The following is a 6,476-nucleotide window of genomic DNA, read 5'->3' on the forward strand; positions in this document are numbered from 1 at the left end:
TAACCCATCAGGAATCTCATCTGACATGGACAAAAACCTTTCCCACACATATTACACAATCAAGGATATCTTGGGGCTCTTATTCCTAATTCTAGTACTATTCTCACCTGATTTTTAGGAGACCTTGACAATTATACTCCAGCTACCTCACTCAGCACTCCACTGCACAACAAACCAGAAAGGTTTTTCCTATTCACCTACACATTCCAACAATCCACCCTCAACATATTAGGTGGTATATTAGAGCTAATCTTCGCAATTCTAATTCTAGCAATTATCCCAATACATCATACATCAAATATTCTGGCCCTTAGTCAATGCTTATTGTGATTTCTAGTAACAGACCTACTAACGCTAACATGAATTGGAGGACAATCTTTTGAATACCCACTTATCATCATTGGGCAATTAGCATCTCTTTTATATTTTCTCCTCTTTTTTGTACTTATACCATTAACAAGTGTTGTTGAAAACAATCTCCTAAAATGAAGAGTCTTTGTGATATATTATTACTCTGGCTTTTTAAACTAGAAAAGGAGAATAACATTTCTTCCTAGGATTCAAGGAAGAAGCTCCAGCTCCCCAAACTGACATTCTATTTAAACCATTTCTTGAAAACTTGTATACAAACAGTGAAGCATTATTATCATGTACTATGTCAGTGTTAAAAATTATCATGAATTGTTCTAACACTATGTACCTCGTGCATCCTGTGACCTACCACATATATTAGTATGGTTTATCATACATAATACATAATATGTATAATCATACTTTAATTATCTACCACATGCATATAAGTATGCCACTAAACTACTGATATTACATAATATGTAAGATTTATCCACATAAGATCCTAGACCCCACAAATATTCATGAAGTAACTTGAATGGTTAAATAGGACATATTATTATTGATCATGCACATGCCATTAAGTCAAATCATTTCCAGTCAACATCCTCATAACAACTTATCACAGCTGCTTAATCACTAAGCCTTGAGAAACCAGCAACCCACCCACAAACGTGTTTTTCTTCTGATCCAGGTCAATAACACATAGATGTTTATAGAAATAAACTGTATCTTATCATTTGGTTCTTCAGGATCATCTCACCTAAAATCTCCCACTCTTTCATCTTAAATAAGATATCAGGATGGACTAATGACTAATCAGCCCACCATTGTCTGCCACGACCAAAACCACCCCACAAGGGTGATTGGCAAGGCCATATATGCTGAACATGTCATGACATGTAATGAATGTAGGCTGACAGCTTGAATTGATAGCCAGGTTGAGGGGTGTTCCCTGTCCCAGCGACTTCTTCCTCAGGCTGTATTTGGACCTGTGGCTTTTATTCTGAGTTAAGCCCCTGTTTGAGAGTCAGACAAAACATTTCCATTTCTCAAGCTTGTGTTTTCCCTTTAGAACATAAGGTAACTCACTGTGAAGTGGTACTGTCATTTAATACAAATTTGTTGGCTATGCTGCAGCTGATTTCTGACTTGGATGGAATTGCATCTCAATCAAAAGCTATTGTCCCCCATAAGCTCCAATTGAAATTGCACCTGTGCACTTTTCATGAGTGTGTCTCGAGGATGACAGACTTCAAAGCTTGTGGGTGAGAGCACTATTTCGGGCCTGATGTCTGTAGGCTTGGAGGCATTCACAACCAATTCACACAGCAATTCTACGTGTGAAAGGAAGGTGCTGCTCACAAAACTGCTCCTTGCTGATATCCAGAGCACCATTCTTGAGGAGGTTGGAGGAAGCAAGGTGGTTTCAGAGAGTCAGATGGGAGGGTAAGAAATAAAAAGGAAGAAAAGTTCATTCAGTTCAAATGGGACTACAGTAATGCAGAACTTGGTTGTGCCCATTGGGAAAGCACCTCAGGTCCTCTGCTTCTTTTTTTTTTAAATTTTATTGAAGTATAGTTGATTTACAATGTTGTGTTTAATTTCTACTGTACAGCAGAGAGACTCAGTTATACATATATTCAAGTCCTCTACTTCTAATGGCTAAATATGAAGTGACTTTATCCTGGTCAAGGTCAGGGTCAATGAGACTGGACCTTGCATCTCTTGGGCTCTTCCCCCACAGATTTCTTTGGGCTGAAAGCACACATGACACAATTTGATTTCATTGTTCAAGTTCTGGTACTTGGAACAATATTGAGATAAATGAGAAGCAAGTGGCTGAGTAGTAAGAAAGGAGTTGGTCAGTGGTTCTCAGACTTGGGTACACATGAGAATAAGTAAGTGAGTATATTACAAAGTTACTCTTCCACCCCACCCTAAAACTGCTGAATCAAAATTGTTTGGGTAAGGGGATGGAGCCTGAAAATCTGAATTTTAAATGTAAATGTAATACTGGGGATAATATGAGCAGTCAACACATTACTGCAAGCATTGTCCAAAATGTTCTTATTCACTAACTCATCTTTTTATCCATTTGTGTAAATAAAAGTATGCTATATTTAAAAGGCAGTAACACTCTTCCTATTCTTATTTCTTCTTTCTCTCGTAATGTGCAGTAGCAGGTAGAAAGATTTCTCAAAGGTTGCTCCAAAGCCCATGTGAGTGAATGTTCTGGTAAACCTAGGGCTCTGCTGATGGGGACCAGGCCATGTGGGGGCAGTGCTGGCACCAGGCTTGGTGACCTCTGTACCACTTGTTAGTGGTCTGGTTGGTGGTAGCCAGGTAGAGACAAAAGCACGGGGAGCTCCACAGGAGTAAGCTCAGCGCCACAACAAAGCCCAACAGGAAGACAATCCTCATGAAGCTCAGGAACACGTACTGAATAAGAAAGACAATGTCAACAACCTGCAAGTGTCCAAGATCATTGATGTAAGCCTTCAGGTACAAGTCCAACACCACTGTACCAGAAACTGTACCAGAAACACAGAAAACACACCTCTTGATGAAGCCGTCAATGTCAAGAGGTAGAAGGGGAAGTACCTGGTGTTCCAGGCCCTATGCAGTTGTTCACCCACACACAGTGATGGTCAAACAAGTGCATACAACAATTACACACATTGCAGTGCTTGGGTCATACTGGTTTCCTTAAATCGCAAGTAGAGCACCTGACATTCTTTGGGAACATCACCTCATCAAGTTCATAAACTTGAAGAAACAGTAACATGTTTGCTTTTGCTTTTGTTATGGTACCAGTGTTGGTTACACAACTTAGGGTGAAAAAAACCAGGTTTATAATCAGCAGCAGATAAGGCAGAAAAAGGTAACACAAGAACTCCAGCTCTTGACAGAAGACAAACATTTCCCAGGTGTATTCAGTATAAACCATTCCTTGAAAGATGAAATGCAGGATACTGAAGGTGTGGTTTCATGTATGGAAGAGGTAATGAAGCAATCTTAGCATGGCTCTATGAAGGCACTCTGGAACTATATACAAAAATATCTGTGTTCCTCTTCTGACCAGGCCTTTCAAGCAATGCGTTTTCTAGCAGATGCAGATTGTAACAATACCAGTCAGCACCAAACCAGGTAGAACAAGAAGAGAACCAGAAAATCCATCCTGGGGATATTTCTTTTATTTGGATAGATTTTAGCCAGTAGCTCTGGCATTTCTCCTCTGAACATTCACAGAGAATTCACACGGCATCTCCTCTTGTGCAGCGGTGTGTGCCTGGCACAACAGGTGACACCCAGAGCTGCAGGAGCATGGTTCCTCTAGGAGGCCGGATCTGGCGCTGGAATCGGCCAACTGCCAGCTGTGCTCAATAACTCATTTAATATTCATGACAGTCCTGTGAGTAGAATTATTCTCAGGATGAGGAAACAGAAAGTCAGAAACTGGTTTAAGGTCACATAGCTACTAAATTATCTCCTGGGCAAGGCTTGGACTAGGGTGAGGTCCCAGGGCACAATATTTAAGGAAGCACTCATTCTCAGGAATAAGGCCCTCCTTGAACTTTTCGCCTTATAGTGGCCTGGCTTGTCTCACTTGAGTCTTAGCCTTGGAGTTGGGATTTGAACCCAAGGAGTCTCTCTTCAGAACACAGACTCCTATATGTAATACATATAAGTGTCACAGAATGGATCTAACATATGGAGGAGATATTTGACCTCCACATGAGAGCTAAGAATCTCCCTTCAGGAGAGCCTGCTGCAAGAAGCATAGTTGGTGGAGAGCTTTGAAAGCTGAATTTCAGAATCTAGGCATTGCTTTTATGTCAAGGTTATGTTCAACACGTGTGCAGGGATAATTTTTGCTGGACGAATCTTGCCCAACACAGGAGTGCTCTAAACTACAAAATTTTATCTGGCATCCCCATAAGCCTAGGCAAGACTACCTCGAAGTTGTACTATAATCTGAAGCTCTTTCTATTCAATCCACCTTCCTGCTCTCTCTCTTTCTGGGGTGTCAGATCACAGTCTGAATTCTCTTTCTGCATTCTGCTCCTTCCTTCTTGCTCCTTGACATTGTTTTCACCAGTAAATCTCCTACAAGTCTAATTCTATCTTGATGTCTCCTTCTTGGAGAGCCTGGACTTATAATGCATTTGTAATATATGACTTATAATGCATCTCTTCTACATTTGTTGCTTTGAAACATTAAGGGAAAAATGTTTTATCTTGTCATTCTATATGTGTGTGTGTTTTGGTGTGTATGTGTATTCACATAATGTGAATATACATCATATATATGGAAAAAAGTTTCAAAAACAACTACCTTTCCTATATGTAATGCATAATTCTATCTCACTTTTAAATGAGTAATTCTGCTTATAACTTACAAAATTGCATTCGAGACCAAATACATACTAGAAATGCCATTTACTTTCACTCACTTGCAGCATTTGCTGCTGATCACATGATGGTAACATTGACATTTGATTGCCCCATTATCAGCCAGTGCAGTAAGCTCTTTACCTTGTGTCGATCTTCCCAATGGTCTGTTTATTGTGTTGGCTTCTTTCTGGTGAGTAGCCCTGCATGGATGTGTGTACCATGAACTCATGGAAATGGATGCCAAATCAGAAGATTTATATGTGTAATTTCCAATTTGTTCCAAAGTCAGGATCACCTGGAAGTCATGATGCTCTTTTTAGAATACCTTAGACTTAATAAATTTCAGGTTATGAGCCAGCCAAAAATGTGTGTGTTTATGTGTGTATATTTACTTATTTAATGGAAACACATTTCTTATCTCTACCATGAATTCCAGTTTCTTAATTAATTTGATACTTACTAGGACTGGTTATTAACAAGCAGAGGTGGGTTCCTAAGATGAAGAAATATTTATTGGATACAAAAATTAAAACTCAGAAATTTTATCCATTTAATTTTTGGTTGAGTAACAGCTGATTTTTAAAAATTTTTGCTCAAGGAACGTCATTTTTCTTCAAAGGCATGCTTAGAGAAGAAAGTGTGCTTTGAGTGATTCATATACTGGACGCTGTGTTCCTAAACTGTGTGGTCCACTTGCACATTCTGCTTATGAATTTTAAAGACATCTCTGTACTGTTTGGTTTGTTAATTCTATATTGAGATATGTACCCTAGAGAAATATTAGAGTTATAGAAAATGGTTTATGCACAAGGATGGTCATCATGGCATTATTTATAATGGTGTAGAATTTGGAACAACCTTAATTTCCACAGGGATGTTTCAGTAAACCATGATATATTCATAAGGATATGTGATAGGGCAACACTGGCATGCATTTATTTTTGTGACACTCAGAGCTGAGTATCCTGTATTCTCTTTAGAAAGAAGTCTTCAATTTGCCACTTTCTTCACTCTCCCTTATTGACTAATACACAGACTGCTTCACCTATCTACTTTCCCTGGCTGACATGATACAGACCACATTCCTTTGCATGGTAGTGTATTACTAACTAGTAAAAGAATTTCTCCCATCTATAGTATAGACAACCGAGGTTAATGAAAGATGTCAAGGATCCTTCCTTCAATTTCTTACTTAAGAAATTAAAGCAGATTATCAGAGGCCCATTAATTTGGAAAGATTAAAACTAGAGGTGAAAGCATATTGTAGAATACAAAGGGAGTTCTTCGTTATGAGTCCTTTTAGCACCATAGAGGAACAATCCTGGGAAGTAAATATGATAGGAGGTGTAAAGGCAAGCATTGGTGTGACAAATAGAAAGATGGGTGGGGCTTCCCAGAGACACAACCTCTTTGTGCTTACTAAGTTTCAGTATTTAGCATACCACACATTTGTAGTTAAAATATAATCTTTTGTTTTGTTTTGTTTTTACATCTTTATTGGAGTATAATTGCCTTACAATGATGTGTTAGTTTCTGCTTTATAACAAAGTGAATCAGTTATACATATACATATGTTCCCATATCTCTTCCCTCTTGTGTCTCCCTCCCTCCCACCCTCCCTATCCCACCCCTCCAGGAGGTCACAAAGCACCGAGCTGATCTCCCTGTGCTATGCGGCTGCTTCCCACTAGCTATCTACCTTACGTTTGGTAGTGTATATATGTCCA

General features: G+C 39.1%; 1 pseudogene; it reads right to left on the reverse strand.

Moving 5' to 3' along the window:
- Positions 1-2,502: 2,502 nt before the first annotated feature.
- On the reverse strand, positions 2,503-4,853 carry LOC111169075 (palmitoyltransferase ZDHHC4 pseudogene; annotated as a pseudogene).
- Between the last annotated feature and the right edge of the window lie 1,623 nt (positions 4,854-6,476).

This window comes from Delphinapterus leucas, chromosome 13, assembly GCF_059928025.1.
Source record: "Delphinapterus leucas isolate spDelLeu-1000000601 "Yukka" chromosome 13, BTC_Dleu_Yukka2, whole genome shotgun sequence".
Classification (NCBI taxonomy): Eukaryota; Metazoa; Chordata; class Mammalia; order Artiodactyla; family Monodontidae; genus Delphinapterus; species Delphinapterus leucas.